The 25,476-nt window shown below is 38.6% G+C and overlaps 1 protein-coding gene across 1 annotated transcript in view; it reads right to left on the minus strand.

Moving 5' to 3' along the window:
- Positions 1 to 25,476, minus strand: part of LOC126183396 (leukocyte tyrosine kinase receptor) — a 974,779-nt gene that overhangs the window by 11,192 nt on the left and 938,111 nt on the right. The gene's annotated exons all lie outside the window — the stretch shown is intronic.

A 25,476-nucleotide genomic window follows, 5' to 3' on the forward strand; every position in this document is an offset into this window, starting at 1 on the left:
GAAGAGTAGTGGAATCCATCTGTGAGAACAGCCTACAGTGTTCTTACTAGATAGAAAAGTGAAAGATTCTTTAAATCTTGCCAGTTAAAGTAGTGAGAACTACATTGCAAATAAAAATGTAATATTTAATGTAATTTATTTCTGAAAGCTCCCTCTTGTTGTACTTCACTCTTTATTATAATCAATTCCAGCAGCTACAAAATATTTTACCCATTACAGTATTCTGCTATATCTGTATTAGTATCTGATCCACAAACTTTTATAACTAGTATTATTACTTGTTTTAATATATTCCAGATATTTCTGCTGATGGCACATTCTTTTGTAAATGAGATCTACTGAATACAATAAGTATTAACTATATATTCTGCTTGCTTCTATACTGTTGTGTTCTGTACATAACCCATCTGTACTACTAAATACACATTCACATAAAAGTAATCCAAATATTCATATTCTTCACGACATCATGAAAGATGTACATGAAAAGACTGTGGATTTTGAAGTTTTGCAGTAATGAAAGGATAAAGTGACCAGTGCTTCATTTCAGTCAGGCATTGTTTCTCTAAAACTATGTCATTAACTGCATGTATTGAGACAACTGCCTGGAAATCTTAAAGTCACATGAAGGAGAGAAAATTTTCTGCCAGACTATATGAACAAGTTAAGATTTCACCAACTGAGATCACATGAGTGATTCTGGCATCCCAAAGTAGAGTCAGTGGCATTGGAAAATGTATGCCCTGTACAATAGTCGAGAAGATGTGACAGTTGGTAAATAGTCAACATAGGTAGCATGTGAATGATTGGTCTTTCATAGAATTAAGAATTATATCAGTCATCTCTTACTGCTCTGTGCATAACTTATTTACAAAATAGGAGGTTTGTCCAGAAAATAAGCACAGTTTTGGAAAAACTCAAAAACATTTTTTTCAAACCAAAATTTATTTTTAAAAGAAAGAGAATTTCTTAAACTATTTCTTTACATAGCTGCTAGCATTGTACAGGCATGTGTTATAGCATAAAACAAACTTTTCTATGCCCTCTTCATAGAAAGATGCCACCAGTGAAGACAGCCATTGCTGAAGATGGTTATTGCGTCACTGTCACAGTTAAAGTACCTTCCTCCCAAAACATGCTTCAAGTTCACACACAAGTGGTAGTCAGAATGTGTGAGCTAAGGTTATATGGAGAGTGGTTGAACGCTCCCAGACAAATTGCTGAATAAGACTTTGAGTGACACTGGCAGAGTGGAGATGTGCAGTATCATGAAACAACCTGAGTATTCTACAACCTTTTTAAAAATTGCATGCTGACGTTTTCTAAATGTTTCACACCTCAACAAGCAGAATGACCTGTCTGTTCCAGAAATCACTGTGCATGATGTTTTCTACTGATAATATTGTTTTGAATTTTTTTGTTTTGGGGGTCATGAGCACTTCCACTCCATCAACTGTTGGTTTGATTCTGGAGTGATATTATTAACACAATTTTCATCAGTCACAATTCTGTTTAAGAATTCATCTTCCCCATCACTATATTGAGTAATAAATGTTGAAGCACTGCCAAATCGCTTCATTTTGTGGACATCCATAAGCATTTTTGGAACTTAAGGGGAACACAATTTGCAAAAAGTTGAGCAATTTGTGACAGTCTCATTCAAAAAAAATTTTTGAACCAAGTGGAAACTCATCACTATTCTTATTGTGAACCATCTGCTTTCATGCATTTTCTCATTCACTTTCGCAATCAAATGAGCACTGATTACAGAAAGCCTACACTCCATTCTTAACCATGAACAGTGGTTCATCCATCATTGAATTGTCTCACCCACTTTCTCACCATTCCATCAGTGATTACATTTTCACCATAAATCTCTACGTGTTGACAATGAATTTCAGCTGGCTTAATATTCTTTGCATTCAAAAACTGTGTTAGGGAACGTACTTCACAGTCAGTGGGCTCAAAAATTGTCTTAAACATTTTGAATATTCACTAACAAATGTAAACACAACACAATCTGTCTGTAATGACATCAGTGGAAAGAAAATGAATCAGAAAGATGAGAAACACTACTTACTTTCTGGAAATACCTCATACACAGATCAGCAAACACGATTAGAAGTGCATAATACTCTTCAAGTGTGATACGTGAATGAAAGCAATGTTTAAGTTAGCAGCTGAACATTAATTCATAAGACAATTTACGTGATTTTGGTTTCTTAGAATTGTGGGCCCCCCATGAACCATGGACCTTGCCGTTGGTGGGGAGGCTTGCGTGCCTTTACGACACAAATACCTGTACCGTAGGTGCAACCACAATGGAGGGGTATCAGTTGAGAGGCCAGACAAATATGTGGTTTCTGAAGAGGGGCAGCAGCCTTTTCAGTAGTTGCAGGGGCAACAGTCTGGATGATTGACTGATCTGGCCTTGTAACACTAACCATAATGGCCTTGCTGTGCTGGTACTGCAACGGCTGAAAGCAAGGGGAAACTACAGCCATAATTTTTCCCGAGGGCATACAGCTTTACTGTATGATTAAATGATGATGGCGTCCTCTTGGGTAAAATATTCCGGAGGTAAAATAGTCCCCCATTCGGATCTCCAGGCGGGGACTACTCAAGAGGACATCGTTATCAAGAGAAAGAAAACTGGTGTTCTACAGATCAGAGCGTAGATTGTCAGATCCCTTAATCAGGCAGTTAGGTTAGAAAATTTAAAAAGAGAAATGGACAGGTTAAAGTTAGATATAGTGGGAATTAGTGAAGTTCGGTGGCAAGAGGAATAAGACTTTTGGTCAGGTGAATACAGGGTTATAAATACAAAATCAAATAAGGGTAATGTAGGAGTAGGTTTAATAATGAATTAAAAACATAGGAGTGTGGGTAAGCTACTACAAACAGCATAGTGAACACATTATTGTGGCCAAGAAAGACACGAAGCCCACACCTACTACAGTAGTACAAGTTTATATGCCAACTAGCTCTGCAGATGTTGAAGAAATTGATGAAATGTATGATTAGATAAAAGAAATTATTCAGGTAGTGAAGGGAGACAAAAATTAAATAGTCATGGGTGACTGGAATTCAAAATTAGGAAAAGGAAGAGAAGGAAATGTAGTAGGTGAATATGGATTGGGGCTAAGAAATGAAAGAGGAAGCCGCCTGGTAGAATTTTGCACAGAGCATAACTAAACCATAGCTAACACTTGGTTCAAGAATCATGAAAGAAGGTTGTATACATGGAAGAACCCTGGAGATACTAAAAGGTATCAGATAGATTATATAATGGTACGGCAGAGATTTAGGAACCAGGTTTTAAATTGTAAGACATTTCCAGGGGCAGATGTGGATTCTGACCACAATCTATTGGTTATGACCTGTAGATTAAAACTGAAGAAACTGCAAAAAGGTGGGAATTTAAGGAGATGGGACCTGGATAAACTGAAAGAACCAGAGGCTGTACAGAGTTTCAGGGAGAGCATAAGGGAACAATTGACAAAAATGGGGGAAAGAAATACAATAGAAGAAGAATGGGTAGCTTTGAGGGATGAAATAGTGAAGGCAGCAGAGGATCAAGTAGGTAAAAAGATGAGGGCTAGTGGAAATCCTTGGGTAACAGAAGAGATACTGAATTTAATTGATGAAAGGAGAAAATACAAAAATGCAGTAAATGAAGCAGGCAAAAAGGAATACATACGTCTCAAAAATGAGATCGACAGGAAGTGCAAAATGGCTAAGCAGGGATGGCTAGAGGACAAATGTCAGGATGTAGAGGCTTATCTCAAGAGGGGTAAGATAGACACTGCCTACAGGAAAATTAAAGAGACCTTTGGAGAAAAGAGAACCACTTGCATGAATAACAAGAGCTCAGATGGAAATCAAGTTCTAAGCAAAGAATGGAAAGCAGAAAGGTGGAAGGAGTATATAGAGGGTCTATACAGGGGTGATGTTCTTGAGGACAATATCATGGAAATGGAAGAGGATTTACATGAAGATGAAATGGGAGATATGATAATGCGTGAAGAGTTTGACAGAGCACTGAAAGACCTAAGTCGAAACAAGGCCCCGAGAGTAGACAACATTCAATTAGAACTACTGACAGCCTTGGGAGAGTCTGTCCTGACAAAGCTTTACCATCTGGTGAGCAAGATGTATGAAACAGGCGAAATTCCCTCAGACTTCAAGAAGAATATAATAATTCCAATCCCAAAAAAAGCAGGTGTTGACAGATGTGAAAATTACCGAACTATCAGTTTAATAAGTCACGGCTGCAAAATACTAACACAAATTCTTTACAGACGAATGGAAAAACTGGTAGAAGCTGACCTCGGGGAAGATCAGTTTGGATTCCGTAGAAATGTTAGAACACGTGAGGCAATACTGACCCTACAACTTATCTTAGAAGAAAGATTAAGGAAAGGCACCCCTATGTTTCTAGCATTTGTAGACTTAGAGATAGCTTTTGACAATGTTGACTGGAATACTCTCTTTCAAATTCTGAAGGTGGCAGGGGTAAAATACAGGGAGTGAAAGGCTATTTAAAATTTGTACAGAAACCAGATGGCAGTTGTAAGAGTTGAGGGGCATGAAAGGGAAGCAGTGGTTGGGAAGGGAGTGAGACAGGGTTGTAGCCTCTCCCCGATGCTATTCAATCTGTATATTGAGCAAGCAATAAAGGAAACAAAAGAAAAGTTCGGAATATGTATTAAAATCCATGGAGACGAAATAAAAACTATGAGGTTCGCCGATGACATTGTAATTCTGTCAGAAACAGCAAAGGACTTGGAAGAGCAGTTGAACGGAATGGACAGTGTGTTGAAAGGAGGGTATAAGATGAACATCAACAAAACCAAAACAAGGATAATGGAATGAAGTCGAATTAAGTAGGGTGATACTGAGGGAATTAGATTAGGAAATGAGACACTTAAAGTAGTAATGGAGTTTTTCTACTTGGGGAGCAAAATAACTGATGATGGTCAAAGTAGAGAGGATATAAAATGTAGACTGGCAATGGCAAGGAAAGCGTTTCTGAAGAAGAGAAATTTGTTAACACCAAGTATTTATTTAAGTGTTATTAAGTCGTTTCTGAAAGTATTTGTATCGAGTGTAGCCATATATGGAAGTGAAACGTGGACGATAAATAGTTTAGACAAGAAGAGAATAGATAAATAGTTTAGACAAGAAGAGAATAGAAGCTTTAGAAATGTCGTGCTACAGAAGAATGCTGAAGATTAGATGGGTAGATCACATAACTAATGAGGAGGTATTGAACAGAATTGGGGAAAAGAGGAGTTTGTAGCACAACTTGATTAGAAGAAGGGATCGGTTGGTAGGACATGTTCTGAGGCATCAAGGGATCACCAATTTAGTACTGGAGGGCAGTGTGGAGGGTAAAAATCGTAGAGGGAGACCAAGAGATGAGTACACTAAGCAGATTGTGAAGGATGTAGGCTGCAGTAGGTACTGGGAGATGAAGAAGCTTGCACAGGATAGAGTAGCATGGAGAGCTGCATCAGACCAGTCTCAGGACTGAAGACAACAACAACAATAGAATTGTGGGAACATTTTCCATAAAGATTCAGAGTGGGTAACATGCTTATCTACTTGTATCTCTGATGTCACTTGGTGTGGGCACATAGTGAGAACATAACATGCAACAGTTCTGAATAATGGAAGCAGAACTTTGAAAGCATGTACTGACTGCTGTGAGACATGTGTGAAGAGTTTCAATCGCTAGTTTTTCTACCTTGCCTTGGAAAGAAAGCTAAAATTTAATGATATAACAATTATCTTATTTTTTCAGACTTAACGTACCAAGAAAATCACATTGTTTTCAAATAATCTGACCAAAAAAAAAAAAAAAAAAAAAAATGGAATGCGCTCAGTAGAGGCTATTTTAATTTTCTTGTCATCCAGCCATCTTGGAAGTAAGATTATCATGTAGGTTCATTCTCTATATTCTTTCATCTAAAACAGATTCAATTTCAATTTTGTATAATGAATGAATTTCTGTCTAAAGGGAACAGTACAGTAATCCAGTGATAAGGAAATACAAGAATTGTTTTTTTCTTCTTAGTTTGTTTCTGTGCACCACTGTGTCTGGCACCAAATAATATGGATTCTTTTCTTGATCAATTCAAACAGAAATATTTTGAAGATCTATTTGTTCCTACTAAAAACACTCTTGAACACAACAATTTGTATTTGTTGACAATAGTTACTTCACAAACCACATCCTGAAAAAAAATGTATGTCATGTTGCAATAAACATACATGTGGGTTAATCAAATCTGAATTTTAAAGATGATTCAGAATGAGAGTCATTGTCAAGTATTTTTCCAAACATCTTATGAGACTGAGACAGCAAATAAGATTTGTCTGTAATACTTATAAAGATGCTAAGAACTGCAAACTAATTCCAGATTTTGTACGTGATAAATATTACCATTAGAATACACTACAAAATAAAACAAATATTATGGTTACTATAATAATATGTATATTTAATTTGAAGTTGGAAAAACAGTAGGCCAAATCTGACGGGATTTCCTGCATTTGCATAATTTACATGGGTAATGCAAGTTAATGATTCAGCAGATGAACTGAGCCACAGTTACCATAAATATCTGCTGAGATTTTATTTGTGGCAGTTGAACAGTACTCTAAAATTAAGGCATATCTCACATCATGTAGTACTGCTACAACAACTAAATGGGAACATCTCAGACAACATTATTTCTTTCAGATTCCCAGAATACAAGGATAAGTACATGAAGGACATGTAATGTAATTCTCTTACATATATTTAAATATCTGTGAAGCAACAGATGTACAAAAAATTATCCTAATGAAAATAATTAATGTGACAAAATGTCAACACTAAACTTGATTTTTTGCTTCTGCGAAAGCTTGGGATACATAGTCTTCATGTAAACAACATAATGAGGCCTGAATGAAAACCTTAATAACAGTAATCAAGACAACATTCTCAAGAGGTCTTGAATGTGTTTAAAATGGTAAACAATAACTTTTTACATTTTAGTATCTCACTAATGTAAAATTGAATGTTTTGGATGGTGCATCAATTGATACCTAAAAGAAGTAAGTAAATTTTATTATTGTGCTCAGCAAAAAGTTGGGTATCATGCTTCTACAAACAACTATGTGCAAGATAACCAACAGAATAGTCTTTGTACAGAAACAAATTTATTATTACAATAAATGTTATAGAATAATAATAGACAAAAATCAGTACTATTGTGATGGACTGTGCAAGTCATAAAACACAAATTCTAAACTTAATGGAAAGCATTCTTCAGTGAGCATGCTTTTTATAAACTAAATTGCATTTAGGTACATAAACTATTTTTTTAGGATTACCTACTATGACAAGAAATTTCCACCAAAAGTAATAAAAAAACCAGCGCTTCAACACAAACACAATTCAGTACACTGCCTGATAAAAAAAAGTGGAGCACCCGGAAAACACTGTCAGATATCAATGTAACTCTGTACTCATAAACACCATTGGCAGGAATGTAAATCATTAGAGTAGCAGTTCTTTGGAACAGCCACCAGACTGCATTAACACTGTTCCTGTTTAGTGTTGTTACTAAGTTTGACAGGGTGTATAAGGGGGCATGAACAGTGTCAGATGTTGACTGATTACTGCAAAGGACATGGAGAAGTCATATACTCTTGAGAGGCGGCCTTATTAGTTCCTGGCAGCAGCTGAAAGAGGATTCAGTGTGAATCTCCCTTAAGTGGGCTGCTCAAATTATGCAACATTCAGATTTGTTGGGTATTTGGGTGTGATAGTGGCCTGATGTTTGCCTGCATACTCATGATCAAAGTTCTGGTTGACCATGTCTGACCACCATAAGGAGGGATTGCCATATTGTGCACTGACCACATCAAAATCCCTTCACATATATGCCTGCCACGTGAGAACAAATAATGGGCTTCCTGCAACACTCTGTATCATCTTGCACCATCATTCGGAGACTATCAGGAGCCAGACTAGAGTAATACCATCCCATGTTTATACTGTAATTAAAACAACAATAAAAATAAGTGGGGAGCATGAACTGCCAATGAACGGTATTGAATTATATTCACTGACAAATCGTGGTTCTGATCATCGTCGGCCAGTATGGCGACAATCTTGGGAGGAGTCCCATTCTTCCATCATTTTCGAGTAGTATCATGCTGTGGGGAGCCATTGGGTATGTCTTCAAGGCATGGACGGTAGTCAATGAGGGAACTGTGATGACTCAATGGTACTTCACAGGCATCCTGCATCCTCAATTGTTAGTTCTCGTGGGACAGTATTGTGGTTCCATTTTACAACAGGACAATGCTCGTTCGTACACCTCTAGGGACTTCCTGTGTCATACTGAGGGACTCTCACAGCCAGAAAGATACCCAGATCTATTCCCGATAGAATATGTGGCACCAGGTTGGGCATTAATTCCATCCCAGTGACCATATTCAGGATATCAAGAACCAGTAACAACAGTTGTGGGCCAGCTTGCCTCTGGAGATTATAAAATGGCTTCATAACACTCTACCCAACTGAAATCAGTGCATCCATCCATACCAGAGAGGGTGTAACATCATGCTGATAAGTTGGTTCATACCCTAAATTCCCTGTAAATTTTGCTCAGTATTGTACTCCCAGAAACAATATCACATATCCTCTCAACCCTTGAAGTTTCAGTTTGATTCCTCCTCACCTTCTGGTTGCTTCACTTTTTTGTCTGGAAATGTGTTTTTATATTACAGTCCCCATTATCTACTGTAACTAAATTCATGCAGTGTTGGATAGGACAAACAACCCAAATTAGGGCCTGAGATATGCATTACCTATGAATTACAGTGTATTATATAATGGCAGATTACATAAATGTGATTAATTCTCTTGCTTTTACACAATGGCTAAGGATTAATGTGAAATTTTTATTTTTGCACATAATATTGTAAATATTACAACAGAACATTGGTACCACTAACATACAATATGAGAATTGAAGGTTATTTGATAGTGTGCAAATCATAGCATAAAATCTATTTCTCATCCTTATACATGTAAATATTACAAGTAAATTGCAGTAGCCTAAAGAACAACTTCTGTTATCTGTAAAAAAGAGATCTTGCATATTTCAATGACAGTATTTATATCAACTGTTTTATGTGTCACTATATAGCAAAGTAAGTTCTTCATTGTTTTTTGTTCATTTACTTTGAAGGCAAATTCTTCTCCAGGCCCACAAATAAGCTTTGTTTGTTTGTAAGTGTGTGTGTGGGTGGGTAGGAGGATGGGTTGGTGTGCGGGTTTGTGCGCACGTATTAGTTATAAGTTACCACCTCATAACATTACATTATAATGAATGTACAAAACAACAATTTAGAAAACAGATAATTTATCTAAGAAATTGTACAATCCACAGGCACACCTTCATAACTTTTTCAACTGTAATGAACTTACATAGTAGGCAATCAATCCCAACATGAAGAAAAAAATACAGGATATGGCACAAATCAAGAAGTAGGTCAGTGAATTTTGATATGGTGATCAGTAACTAGCTCCATATATTTGTTAGTCATTGTCGGAAATATAATAGGTGGTCTTCATTTAACAATAATAATGTACATTTCTATGTTATTATTTTATCTACCATGTGAGAGTAAATGAATTACTTATTCTTTGCAGAGCAGTCGTGGTTTTTTAAGTTACATGGTTAATTAATCACCTCACATACACTTGTGTGTTACTTCCTCTAACAATTTATGTGGTTTATAGGTGCAGAGAAATGAACATTATTTGCTAACATATTTCAATATGCACCATATAGCTGTCTTTATATAGGTGTCCGAAGTTGATTAGATGGTATGTCACTCAAAGAAATGTCTCCCTTACATCAAACTGCAGTTATTATTCTGATAATGCTACTGATTTTTCTGTCTAAACTAACATGATTGAACTGTTTTAGTAGGCCACAACAAGAAACTGTGAAACAAATGTAAACATATGGCAAAATATTCATGGTAAACAAATCAGCCACAGTTGTAGGCACAATATCATTCATGCACATTTAAATGGGATAGTCACAATTGCCTATAAGGAATGTTGGTGTAGGTTAAGGGAATTGATTAAAAAACTTGTGCCATTGAATTTCCACCACAGAGTACTGTCAAATGATGAGACATCACCATACTTTATCCAATGAATATTGGACAATCTCCTTGTCAAACAAAGAACAAAAAACTAATTTTGAAGAACCAATTCTGAAGTTTCTAAATGTAAATCCTCTAGATTTCTTCATTTAGACACATGTCAGATGTTAATATCTATGGACAACAATAATAACATGGCTATTTGGATATTTGTTGTAATTCAGTAGGTCTAATTTCTCTGAAGTTTCACTGACCCACGAACTTCGATATATTGGCAAGACCTTGTCAGTGAGTACATAAAGAGATATTTCAAATGCTTTTTTGAGGTTCTTATATAAATGCCTGTATCAATATCTGTAACTGTATACAGAGCATAAAAAGAACAATGGTCAGTATCATGAGAGGTGTCATTTGAAGTAAAGAAGTCCATGTACACGTAAGTTCTATCCCAAACAATGTTAGAGTACTGGTTTATTCACCAGTGATATGCAATTCTTATCTAAGGAACAAGATTACTAATAGTGAAAAAAAAGTTACTTGAACAGTACTTCCGCCATGAGGGAGTCTCTTCACTATACGGTGAGACACGTCTGAATGCAGTTCCTCTTATTGTTGGACTGGTCATGGAGCTCAACATCGCATTTTTTTCTGTTTCAGACAAATATAGCATTGAGCTCCAGTTCACTTGTGACTGTGTGTAGGATGATGTCATGTCATACTTCAAGCAGTTCTTGATCCGGTACAAAAAGTGGTGGATACTGACATCAATATGTAACACCATGTTTATGATGTGCACTGTATTTGAGTTTATATGCCCATTGGATTCCATGGAGTTAAATGTATATTTGAAGTATTGTAATCTTTTACGTATGGTTTGTACTACTATGAACTACGTTGTAACTACTTAAAGTTATAATACAATTGTAGTACATTAGCCTTTTGGAGCATGCCAAATGGAGAAAAGTTGAGGGAGCGAAATAAGTGATGATTGAGTTCATGGTTGACAAAACTAGGAGTCGAAGCTGGAGACTGTTCATAGCCACCAATTCTCCAGTGCTAAAAATTCTGGACATGGCTCAGCAACTAATATTATGTACAATTTTCATACATTAAATATTTTAGAGAGATAGGTACCTAGCTTGACTGCTTGTTCATAATGATGGTACAAATCTTTCATGCTCCAGGTGTACTATGTTGCAGTGTTGCAGATGGCAGCTGAGGCAGAACAATTACTAGCAAGCAGTATCTTCTGAACTTGCTGCTCCTCAGATGTATTAGACTTGATCAAATATACATGCCTCTGCCTGAGTTGACATTTTTAAGTCTGTAGCTGGTGCTTGTAATCCAAGTTACCAATTTGTTCAGTAAATATATTTCCAACGTGTAATCAAACAATGGAAAATCCAGGATGGAATGTAACAATATTAGAGAAAGAAAGGTGCTACTCACCATACAGCGGAGATGCTGAGTCACGATGGCACAACAAAAAGATTCATACAATTATAGCCACACACACACACACACACACACACACACACACACACACACTAATGCAAATGCAACTTGCACACGTCTACAGTCTCAGACTGCTGAAACTACACTTCAGCTGTGCAGCCTTTTAACGTATACTTGAGACACAAGAAACCACACTTCAGCTGTCTGAGCCTGTAGAAATGTGTGCAAGTTGCATTTGCATGAGTGGGTGTGTGCATGTGTGTCTATTGCTGACAAAGGCCTTAATGGCTGAAAGCTATAATTGTGTGAATCTTTTTGTTGTGCCTATCACTACTCAGTGTCTCTGCTATATGGTAATTTACAACGTGTATCGTATCTGGGAGCAGTAACACTTATTTAATAAAGTGGATTTCAGACAGTCCACTGAAAGCATCAACTCGGAATGAAATTGTTAATGGTAGCAGAATACTAAGTGATTTTGAGATGTCATTTAATCACAAACAGAGTAGAGGGGTCATTTGAAAAGGTGTTTCCCTTCTATTTATGAAAATGTCTACTGATTGTAACAGGTACTTTGAAATCAGTGAAACATCTAAGAAATGAACCATTATTAGTTGACACAATTACTTCCTGCACATCCTGAAAACAAATTTGTATCCATTTTCCTTGGAACAGCACTAAATTCTCAGTTTCAATGGGTGTGTTGTCACTTTTCAAGATCTCAAGCATAAATGGAATGAAAAGTTATCATTGATGTGAGAATGTAATGAACAGGGGCAAAATGCAAGTTCAGAAAAATAGTCCCACTGTTATTGACATTTAGTCCATTGATATTTGTGTAATCCATAAAAGGTGGTTTCAACATCTGTAAATGATACATTATGCTTCTAATACAACATTCTAGTTCAAGTATCAGTGCCAAGAACATGACCTGTGTGAAAAACAGACAAGCTGAAAACAATGGATAAATTTCAGGCAAATGCACAGTCAGAATTCAAGATGGTTTATAATCTGTTGAAGGTCAAAAGATACGGCAGACTATGTTTACATTTCATACTCCGAAGAAAGGAAAAATTTTTAGATCCAAAAATCATATACAATTGTTACAATTTTTGCTTCTGCTACAATAAAAAAAAGGCTATGAGAATGGTTACTCAACGCAAAACCAGTCAGCTAAAGCCAGTATAAAAACAAATGCCTAAAACTATTCTTGCAAAGAGTGTTATGACGTAAAATCTGTAGTCTCCTCTACAGCATTTACAAAGTTTAAAGGGATGATTTTTAACAAAACTAAGGATTCCAAATGTACAAGCAGAAAGAAAGGAACCCAATAACTTAACTCAAACTATAGGGTCTGTCACTAGAATCACATGATTTTCAAATAAGATGTACTTAGTTTTGCTGAAAAAGATTTTTTATTTATAACAATACATGGTATCTCCTGGAATTTCAGTGTCATTTACATTTTGAAGATCGCATTACTCATATTTTGGCCATTTACATTTATGCATGATTGTAGCTGGTTTTGAAAGATCTGAGTAGCACCAATTAACACCTGACACAGAACACAAACAGTTTTCTCTTGAACAGTTGTCTTCAGATCTTCAAGGTAGTGCAGCTTTTTAACGTATACTTGAGACACAAGATATCCTCACAAAAAGAAGTCACATAAGACAGGCACTATCCTCCATGCCTAGTCCACAAACAGATTGCATGCCATTTCCCGACACATCCTCAATCTTCTCATCACCAACTTCAGCCTACAAAAGAGTGCCCTCTTTGTCACCCAGTACCACCCTGGACTATAATAACTGAACTACATTCTTCATCACAGCTTTGATTGTCTATCAACATGTCCTGAAATTAGGGACATCCTGTCCAATATCCTTCCCACCCACTCCTACAGTGGTGTTCCACTGCTCACACGACCTACACAACATCCTAGTCCATCACTATGCCACTCTCAATCCTAATACTTTGCCACAGGGATCATATCCCTGCAGAAGACCCAGGTGCAAGACCTGCCCAATCCACACACCCAGCATGCCCTATCCCAGTACTGTCACCCCATCAAAGGCCAGGCCACCTCTGTGAAAGCAACAATGCTGCATACCAGCTCTGCTGCAACCATTGCACAGCTTTTTGTACTGGTATGACTACCATCCAGCTGTCCACCAGGGTGAACAGCCACCACCAAACTGTGGCCAAGAACAAAGTAGATCACCCAGTGGCACTAAATGCAACTGAACATAACATGCTTGAATTCAATGACTGCTTCACGCCCTGGGCCATCTGGAGCCTTCCCTTCACCACCAGCTTTCCTGAACTATGCAGGTGGGAGTTATTACAAGACATTCTCTGCTCACAAAATTATCCCAGTCTCAACCTACGGTAAATTATTGTCCCCCCCCCTCTCCCCCCACCCCCTTCCAACAGTTTCAGCAGATGGGAGTTATTCTTACAACACATTCTCCACTCCTGAAGTTATTCTGACCTCAACCTATGGTAACCTACTGTTCCTACACCCTCCACCAAACAGTTTCCACCCCCTCTCCTACCAATCCTCCTTTTCACATTCCCTCATTCTCTTTGTGTGATCACCTCTGCCAATGTACCCACCTGTTCTTTCCTCCCCTCCCTCCTACTTTTCTTCTCTGCTCCCCATTTTTTTCACCCAACCCCACCTCCTGATGCTGTGCCTGGCAGACTCTAGCCCCTGCACACTCTACCAGACAGTGCTATTCTCTCCCCCCATCCAAACCCTGCTATCTCTTTCCCTTCCCTGCCCCACTCCAATTGCTACTCACATGACAGTCACCAGAGCTGCCAGTGGTAGCGGTCATGTGTCATGAGGTGTGCTTGCTTGTGAATGTGTGTGTTTTCTCTGCTGAAGAAGGCTTTGGCTGAGAGTTATAATGTGCAACAGTCTTTTTGTTGCGTTTGTCTGCAATTCTATGAGTCATCTTAACAGTGAGTAGCAATCTATCCTTTTCCTAATATTGTTCATATTGCAACCTGGAGTTTCCACTGTGTGGTTTCACATAAATTTAGATCAGGGGAATGACGAGGCCAGTGAAAATTGCCAATATCCGGAGACAAGATGGTCTGGAAACGACTCCGTAAGACAGTCTTGAATTATGTGCTGTGTGTGCAGTTGCAACATCCTGCTGATACTGTCTTCATTGCCCATCTGCGATGTTGAAGGTCTGGAAAGAAGAAGGTTTGGAGTATCACAATGTAGCACATAGAATTAACAGTTACAGAATGTTGTTTTCCTCAAAAAAAGATGGTCCCAAGAAAGCCCTTCTCCTCAAGTGCACACCAAATTATTACTTAATTAAGCTGTGTTGAGAGGACTCAAATAACATCTGAGGATTTTCATCTACCAGTGTCTACAGTTTTTCTTGCTAGTGAATGCATTTAAATGAAAATGGGCTTCACCACTCATAAGAAAAATCATGTTCTCATTATCAACCGTGGTTTCACACATGGATTCACGAACAACATCATGCTGTTCATAATCATCTTCACTAACTCATGTGGGTGATGATGAAGATCTTTGTGCAGATCCTCCACACTGTTGACTTGTTAATCCATTAACATGCATCACAAAAGTGAACCAACTGTTTAGGGCTCTGTATCACAGATAGCCTGCTTGATGTTTTCAGGCATATAGGCTGTGTTGACAGAGCCAAATGGTTTCTTCTTCTTTACAGAGTTAGTTGTGTTAAAATTTCCAACAGACTTCAAAATGGTGTTGTAGTCTGGACCAGGTTGGTGGACCAGAATATTAAAATGGTGGTGGGAGTGCTACAGATTCAGTGTTTATGAAAAATCATCAGAGATCAAACATATGATGTGCCATGTTCCATGTCATCATGAGAACTAATCCTCCCACTCTAAAGGACAAATCAGGGCCACCTGACTCTCTCTGAGGCTAATCATTTGGCCGTACTACCCAAAACAAAATATGTAGTTTCCATGATTGACTCTGCATGAAGGATCTGATTTCTTTTGTGCATTCACTCGTCATGTTCTGCTGATCCCTTCATGATGGAAAACCCTTCAGGGAATGGCATGAGCCAGAATGTAAGTTAAGAGAAGAGAAGCAGCAATTAAAGACTAAATATGTACACTGTATTAACAGTAAACTAGAACTGCACTGCTATAAACTACCTGTGTTTACACAGCTCACTTGTCATGATGTTAATGTGCTCTTAAATGAAAGAAAAATGTTGCCTTTCAGCTTTATGCAGTGTACATTGTGAATGAAAATTTTGCAGGTAAATAGTCCCAATAGTGGTGAACAGGTACAATAATTTTACAACAGACCAAGTTATTGGCATCAGGTATGCTGAAATATGAACAGACTGTAAGCAAAATTAATTAGAGAACAACAGAACACCAGAAAACTAAGTACACAGTCATCAACCCAATCTTCATAAGCCTTGCATGATTCACACCCTTACCACAAATTTACAAGCAAAAAAATGGCTTCAAATGGCTCTGAGCACTATGGGACTTAACATGTATGGTCATCAGTCCTCTAGAACTTAGAACTACTTAAACCTAACTAACCTAAGGACATCACACAACACCCAGCCATCACGAGGCAGAGAAAATCCCTGACCCTGCCGGGAATCGAACCCGGGAACCCGGGCGTGGGAAGCGAGAACGCTACCGCAAGACCACGAGATGCGGGCATTTACAAGCAAGTGCTGTAAATTGTATATGCATCATAGGGTCACTCAGTGGTGGATACATATGGGAGGCACACAGGGCGCACGCCCCCCCCCCCCCCCCTTGTGGGGCCACCTGCATTGTCATCTGCGTTGCCACCTCCAGTCAGCACGCATGCTATTCGTTTGTTTCTTTCGTCAGTCAACTTGAATCAGTGCTTAACTGAACTATCATTCTTTGAAGAAGAATCACTCTTTGTGATTAAAAAGGGACTAATGGAAGCAATTCTTCAATACAAGCAAACGAGCATAAACACCCTTAATGATCATGATTCTGTTATGCGTGTATCATCTGTGTATCAAGGTGGTTGCTGAATTGCAATTCAGTGATTTTTTTCCTTATCAGGATATTCCCACAAGATAGAACAGTGTCTGAAAGAAAGACACTGAGATGAATGGTCAGCAAATCAAATTGGATGATTTACATTTGTGGTGATGCATTCCCCAATGCTCATGCCTGCCACCCATTTTCCCTTGCAGACAATGCAAAAACTTCAGCAGAAGATGGATGGACATGCACCAAACATTATATGCGTAGCAAGCATCCTTGCAGCACAGACTCTCCCCTTGGATGTCTCTTTGTTTAAGCAGTTTTCTCCAGGTTTCCTCTGGACATCACTGCTAAATGATATGTAGTGTCTAATCATGCAGCAGCAGAACTTAACAGTTTGCTGCACAGTGTTACCAGGTAAGTGTATGATTAAGTACTGGTAAGTTGGCCTTTTGTGAGAACATGACACAATCATTGCTGGCTACTTCATAATCAGTGAGAACCAGTAAGCCTCACTTCTTAAATGAACATGGGCCTCCACAGCCCCTCTTCCTAGCCTGTTATTCCTGGTGAGCTTTGGAAATAACTTCTCAATTACAGCCACACTAATATTAGCAAGGACAGCAGCCCAGTGCCCTGACACCATTGCACACTGCAAAGCATACCCATGCGAGCAAGTTTGCGAGTCCTCACGTACTTTTGACAAGTCATCTATTGATGTGTGTGTGTGACCTATGAGCATGTGAAATAAAATCATTGTATTAACCCTTTCATGTGAACTTATAGTAAGATGCATTCACTACCTGATGTATTTATGCTTGAAAATTGTACCATCTTCCTTTGTGTAAATGTAAATACATTAAGAAACGACCCACCTAAAATTCTGGGGGTGAAATATTGTGTATAGTGTTTTCAGTGTGTAGACACAAGTCATAGAAAAAGCTCTCAAGTGGTGCACCAGATTTTTTCTATGCTCTCCTGGATCTGTAACTGTGCCTTTGTTTTCGCTCATTAGTGGTTTTGTTTCAGCTCAGGACATGGTATCTCAACCACTGGACAAGTTTCATTCCATATATTTTATATAATCCCTCACCAAGATTTTGGGCTAGGTGCATGTATGTTAATTCTTCATATATCCCCTGTAGTAGATATATGTTGTTCAGTAGATATTATTTGCATGTCAAAGCATTTAAACTGTTTTTACTCCTTCCCTAGTGCACATGCTTACCGTTCAGCAATCCACTTGTAGGATATTTCGAGTTGTGCTAACGAGTAGAAAACCAATTTTCTTTTAGACTAAGTTATTAGTAAGTAAGCACATTCTAATACAGATTTATCTGTATTTTTCATGTTTGGGAACATGAATGGGAGCTTGAACATGTGTCAAGTGAAATAGAGACCACCACCAAACTGCTCAACACATTGCAGAACCAGTCTTCCATTTCCTGATCCACGATGCATTTCCCATGCACCATCACATCCAGACAACCACTTAAACCTCCACAGTGAAACTGATGCCCTACTTTTCCTCCACTGTGAAAGTGCAATCAGTTTCCCTCACTCAATTGCAGTGCTACCACTCATACCCAAAGTTCTACCATGCCCAGTGCAAGTCATACCTACCCAAGTGTAGTGAATCTTTTTTTTTTTTTGCAGGTTACGAAAGCCACAAATCGGTAAAGTGCTACGTGTTTACTACAAGAAATCTAATATGTCATTGTAAAACAAGAATGTCAGTTCTCTGCAATATATTTTTCCAAGAGTGCACACTGCACCCAGACTTCCTGCGAAGTCAAATAATTCATTTCTTTGTTGTTTTTTAATATTTATTATGCCATGTATAATACATCTATGTATGTGTATCTTTATCCTAATTTCATTGTCTCTTACCGAGAAATGAGCATTTGTTATCTTTGTATAATGCATTAGTAAGAGTACGGCTAAATTGTCATGTAATTACCCTATGAACAAGTTACCATCAATTTCAGGTGTACAAATATATTTACCTGTTATTCTTTATGTCAACCCTTTGATGATTGTCATATGTGAAATGTATTGTAAAGAATTTTAGCAAGTAATACTAACTTGATTCACAAAAGGAATAATGTTATGACTATGCGTGAGTAGCAATGATCCTCGCAAAGTCGTCGCTCCTCACGCGGGAAGCAGTGTAATATTATTGGATTTCAGATGTTTTGCATATGAGATATTTGTCGTAAAACAAAAGGACAGCCAGCGAGCTGTAGTTTGTAAATGTGCTAAGCATCACAGCACGAGAGTAAAGAGATGATATATATATATATATATATATATATATATATATATATATATATATATATATATATATATATATATATATATATATATTGCCGCAGAGCTTGATAGCAAGAAGCTGCAATACAGAAGAAAGAACAATCTATCTTTTGTTAAGAAATATTCTAGAGACTTCATCATCCTTGTACTTTTGGTCGCTGACCATGTTAAGATGTACTACATAGCATTGCTACAAGTTGTATTTTTATTTTGTATAAAAACTGTGAATTGACGAACAAACATTTCGGTAACTTGGGTGAGGATACAATGTACTTACGCACATGCAAGGACATTTATTTTTTAGGAAGGAATGGACTGACAAAGCAGCGATTATTGGAATGTGCCATGCACAAAAGAAATTTATTATGTATTTGTCAATGTTTAGAAGTTTAATGCCAATTTGTTCAAAATATATTAATATTTTACATTGCAGTAATTTTCTTATTCTTTTCTTTCACTGACCAAAAATGATGTTCAAATTGTACACTACTGGCCATTAAAATTGCTACACCATGAAGATGACATGCTACAGACATGAAATTTAACCGACAGGAAGAAGATGCTGTGATATGAAAACGATTACCTTTTCAGAGCATTCACACAAGGTTGGCGCCGGTGGCGACACCTACAATGTGCTGACATGAGGAAAGTTTCCAACCGATTTCTCATACACAAACAGCAGTTGACTGGCGTTGCCTGGTGAAATGTTGTTGTGATGCCTCGTGTAAGGAGGAAAAATGCATACCATCATGTTTCTGACTTTGATAAAGGTCGTATTGTAGCCTATCGCAATTGCGGTTTATCGTATCGCGACATTGCTGCTCACGTTAGTCGAGATCGAATGACTGTTAGCAGAATATGGAATCGATGGGTTCAGGAGGGTAATACGGAATGCCGTACTGGATCCCAATGGCCTTGTATCTCTAGCAGTCGAGATGACAAGCATCTTATACGCATAGTTGTAACGGATCTTGCAGCCACGTCTCGATACCTGAGTCAGTTCGACGACATTTGCAGCAGCATGGACTATCAGTTCAGAGACTATGGCTGCGGTTACCCTTGATGCTGCATCACAGACAGGAGTGCCTGCAATGGTGTACACAACGACGAACATGGGTCCACGAATGGCAAAATGTCATTTTTTTTGGATGAATCCAGGTTCTGTTTACATATCATGATAGTCGCATTCATGTTTGGTGACATCACGGTGAACGCACATTGGAAGCTTGTATTCGTCATCACCATACTGGCATATCACCCGGCGTGATGGTATGGGGTGCCATTGGTTACACATCTCAGTCACCTCTTGTTCGCATTGACAGCACTTTGAACAGTGGACGTTACATTTCAGATGTGTTACGACTCGTGGCTCTACCCTTCATTCGATCCCTGCGAAACCCTACATTTCAGCAGGATAATGCACGACTGCATGTTGCAGGTCCTGTACGGGCCTTTCTGGATACAGAAAATGTTCAACTTCTACCCTGGCCAGCACATTCTCCAGATCTCTCACCAACTGAAAACATCTGGTCAATGGTGGCCGAGCAACTGGCTCATCACAATACACCAGTCACTACTTTTAATAAACAGTGGTATTGTGTTGAAGCTGCATGGGCAGCTGTACCTATACACGCCATCCCAGCTCTGTTTGACTCAATGCCCAGGCGTATCAAGACCATTATTACGGCCAGAGGTGTTTGTTCTGGGTACTGATTTCTCAGGATCTATGCACCCAAATTGCGTGAAAATGTAATCATATGTCAGTTCTAGTATAATATATTTGTCCAATGAATACCTGTTTATCATCTGCATTTCTTCTTGGTGTAGCAATTTTAATGGCCAGTAATGTACATGAGCTTTGTTACAGGATCGCTCTTCATCGCGGTGTCTCGATTGTATTTGGCAGACCACTAATTTGTTCAATTTCCAAATTTTAATGGCCAGTAATGTACATGAGCTTTGTTACAGGATCGCTCTTTACCGCGGTGTCTCGATTGTATTTGGCAGACCACTAATGTGTTCAATTTCCAATCTGTTAATCATTCTCTTAGGAAATTCCACTAATTTGCTTTCATTTCCATTTTTATATTCAAATAGATCCCTTAGGTATTTTCATCGAAGATCCTGATTGCATGAAGGCAATCCAGGTCAAAAGTTCAGTTATCCGTGTAATCAATCCGTACGTCTCCTGAACACAATCGAGAACCGACGCATCGGTGATCAATTAAAAACCTCTCTCTCTTTTAAAGTCATACTAAAAAACAGCCACACAGGATAGCCATTAAGTACGCAATCTAGCATTAGGTTGCATTTTGTCAGTAAATATTACCAGCCAACAGTTACAGCATCACTATTATTATTTACTACTATTTCTTATACAGAATAAGCAAGTTCCTAACGCCAGATGCGGCACCCGAACAGGGACTTGAATATAAACTAATCTGTTCTTTTTATTTTTGATGCTACCATCTGGAGGAAATTTGGAAGCACGTGGCAAAAGAACCAGTAAAAAAAGACGTATGTGCAGAAAACTGCAGTATGAATCCACAACAGCAGCACGCAAGACAACTAAAGTGAGTACGACTTTTCATTGGGTTTGAAGCTTTGAGTACTGAGCATTCAATCGGCTAGCGAACATTCACTCTTTAAGCTTCTTTTCTTTTCCTCACGCTATTTAATTTCCAAATTTCTCCTTACTTTTGCTGTTAGACTCGCCTCTTTCACATCATTTCGCTTAAAATAGTTAGAAACAGTTAGTCAAAATTTCCATTGTTGTATATTTTAGTGGATCAAAATGGCGCTATCTACACCAGTTTCAGTGCTGTATAAGTGTTTTTCATTTATTTTATCTCTCCAGTTGCCATATTGGCATCTTTGTGTGCTTGAGTTTCAATTGTTCATAACGGGCAAGCAATATCTGAGAAATCAGGACGCGAAATCATTGGCGCGCCTGACAAGTTAAAATCATAATTACAAATTATGTTTTCTGGGCCATCCGGAATGGCTGAGCGGTTTTATGCGCTACAGTCTGGAACCCCCCGACCGCTACGGTTGCAGGTTTGAATCCGGGCCTCGGGCATGGATGTGTGTGATGTCCTTAGGTTAGTTAGGTTTAATTAGTTCTATGTTCTAGGGGACTGATGACCTCAGAAGTTAAGTCCCGTACTGCTAAGAGCCATTTGACCCATTTTTCTTTTCTGGCTCGTGTGGTGGAACTACGCTAAATTTAAGATGGCAGATGAGCAACCCAGACAACTTAGACCTCGCACAGGTAAAAACAAACTTGAATCTCGTAGTGAAGGAACAACAGATGACGAAGCGACACGTGAGATGCCGGCGCCACAGTCCGTGTCGCCAGTGCGTGAATGCTCATTGTCAGATGTACTAAAATTGTTTGCTGATATGAGAACCAGTTTTGAGGCAAACATGGGACAGTTAACACAAAAAAGTGACAACATCAAAGTTCACATCGGTTATCTTAGAAGCCAAAAAGCGGATGTTGATGCCAGATTACAGGAACAGAACAGAGCTGTAGACAGCAGGTACAACAGTTTAGAATTGAGGATAGAGGACACTCAAGTGCGAATGACCAATATAAATTCTGTTATTACCGACATCCAAACACAAATCAAAAGTTCGAATGACAACATGTAGCAAAAAATTAAAGCCATTACCACTGCTTACGCAAGCGAGCTAAACGCAAGCGTACATGCAAAAATAAAGTGTTCTTTCCATGGTGGATTCCGCCGATACCAACATTGGCCGAAAGTTTACAGATTTGCAGACGCAAGTTGATGTGTGTAAATCAACAACGAGTGACTATTTGAAACATTACAATGATGTTTCAAAAAGATTAGGCCAATTGACAGAATGTGTCAGCCTTATTGGCAAGCGATTAGAAAACCTTGCTCAGCGAATATCCGATGTCAGTATTCCCAAAAGTATCGAAGATGTCACCGCAGAATAAGCACTACACTTAATAGGGAATTTGAAAAGAAGTGGATGCAATCCAAGGAACAGTACATTGAGAGTAAGGTACACTCTGATGTAAAAGGAGCAGTTAAATCAGCCACAGTAGAAATCCTAACCGCTCCCAGTACTTATGGCGACAATTTAGCCAGTGAATTAGGCGAAATCAGACGAGCTGGCTTAAGTGGCCGAGCGGTTCTAGGCGCTACAGCCTGGAACCACGCGACCGTTACGGTCGCAGGTTCGAATCCTGCCTCGAGCATGGATGTGTGTGATGTGCTTAGGGTAGTTAAGTTCAATTAGTTCTACGTTCTAGGCGACTGATGATCTCAGAAGTTAAGTCGCACAGTGCTCAGAGCCATTTGAACCATTTTTTGAAATCAGACGAGCCTTCAGCCACGATCTTCCGGAAAGGAAGCAACGGCTGACCAACGACATAGATCAGCTGAAAAGGCAAGTTATAGAATTGCAAGGTGACAATCAAAGCGATTATTCATTGCCGCCAGAACAAGATACTCGTCAATATCCCGAATATCAAGTACAATTATCACCAACTGTAAATAATATTCGTGATAAAGCTTCAACGGCACGTAATAATACCAATCAACTGACACTCGTTGAACTAATGCGAGATGAGAGTGTGCTGAAACACTGAGTTTTCCAGCCTTTTATTCCTGAAAAACGAAATATACATCCCATGGTATTTCTAAAATAATTCACAGGTGCTTTTCCAGATTCGTGGAACGACAGACAACGAATACAGTTCATATTAGGGTATGTACATGGCGAAGGATCAATTTGGGGTACTGAAATAATAGACAAATGTCACACCTACGCAGATTTCGAAAGGCATTTTTTGAATAAATTCTGGAGTTCAGGTATACAACAAAGACTCCAAAAAGAGGTCTACAACGCTGAATCTTTCAACACCAAAAATTCTGGAGTTCAAGTATACAACAAAGACTCCAAAAGGAGGTCTATAACGCTGAACCTTTCAACACCAAGGGAGGTGGTTTGAGGTGTTATTTCGAAAAATATCTACGTAAAATTCAGTATTGGGGCACGCCCATTTCAACCAAAGATGTCATCACGATCTTAAAGTCAAAACTTCCTGTGTCAATAATGGAAAAATTAGTTAATGTGAGTGAAGAGGACCAAGAAGCCTTTCTTTCCGTTCTTGACGATTTGGTTATGATCTACGAGGAGTACGTGCGTACGAGTGTGCGGAATAATTACAATAATGTACCGCCCGCTTCGTAACAGCATGTAGCAGAATGTGTCAACGGAATGTCGAACAAACATAACACGGGACAACCAAATGCTCAGCCTTACAGCAATGATTATAATTTCAACCGCCGCAGTGGAAAACCATCCAGTAAATATCCAAACCAGAATAGATACAACCTGATTTATCAAAACACACAGCGACAAAACGGTAACTCACCAATAAATCAGAACGGTAATTACCAGTATCCGAACAACAGGAAATATAGGCAATGGAAATCGTCAGAAGGGAAAGGAATGGAACCATTATAACGGGCCACAACAGTACAGTCAGCCAAGTAACTTCACTCCCTCACATCAAATGAATTCTTTACAGCCTCAAAATGCGACATTTTCTCACCAACTCAATCAACAGTTCAGGAACAATAATCAGGACAACCGTCGCATGCTTTTCTTAACACCGCCAATCATAATAGCCAAGGAAACCCGACAATTTTTTACACACAGGCAAACGAAGGATTAAACGTGATGTCAAATGACACGCAATTAAGTGATGCACAGTTCGGATGGGATACGAACGCAAGTTTTCAGCCTGGTATGACACAAAATACTAATCAAGTAAAAATAACTGAAATTATAACTCCACCCAAGTCGGAAAACCATTAGCAGCTTCTTTATGCCTCCACGGGGAAGCTGCGGAACAAAATTACAACACCCTGAAGTAATCTTAGACGACAAGTTAAGAAGACAATCTCTCATATCTTCAACCACTCATGCCAACCTAAGAAAAAAGGCGCATGACAAACACATTAGCAAAGTCTTATCGTATCGTATAAATGACCAAGTGCAATTAAAGACCCACTTCAAACCGTCTTTGATTCATCATAAGAATCGCAAGTGGCAGCACTTGTATGAAGGACCATTTATTATACTAAGAAAACCGCACATTAGTTGCTATCTATTAGCTGACACTGTATATGGACGCATAAAAGGATTGTTTCATCACGCAGACTTAAAGAAATACCGAGTCAACCATTGAAGATATCTGCTAAGTTGTCATACTGTGTGTGAAGTATAAGGTACATAAGTATAATGCACATGCACAGGACTAACACCCTGTCGACCTGCCTCCACAAGCGAAGTAATTTAAGTGAGCACCTGAAATAAAATATATTTATTGCAGGAGAGCAAGATTTGCGTTAGATGTAAGTTAGTTTTAAGTTAATCGAGCCATGACCGGCCACAGCCAAAGAGCAGACGAATAAATAATATAGTAGGGACGTGCTAAGTGCCACCTGCTACCACTAGTTTTAAGTATAGCAAAGC

This window comes from Schistocerca cancellata, chromosome 1, assembly GCF_023864275.1.
Source record: "Schistocerca cancellata isolate TAMUIC-IGC-003103 chromosome 1, iqSchCanc2.1, whole genome shotgun sequence".
Lineage (NCBI taxonomy): Eukaryota > Metazoa > Arthropoda > Insecta > Orthoptera > Acrididae > Schistocerca > Schistocerca cancellata.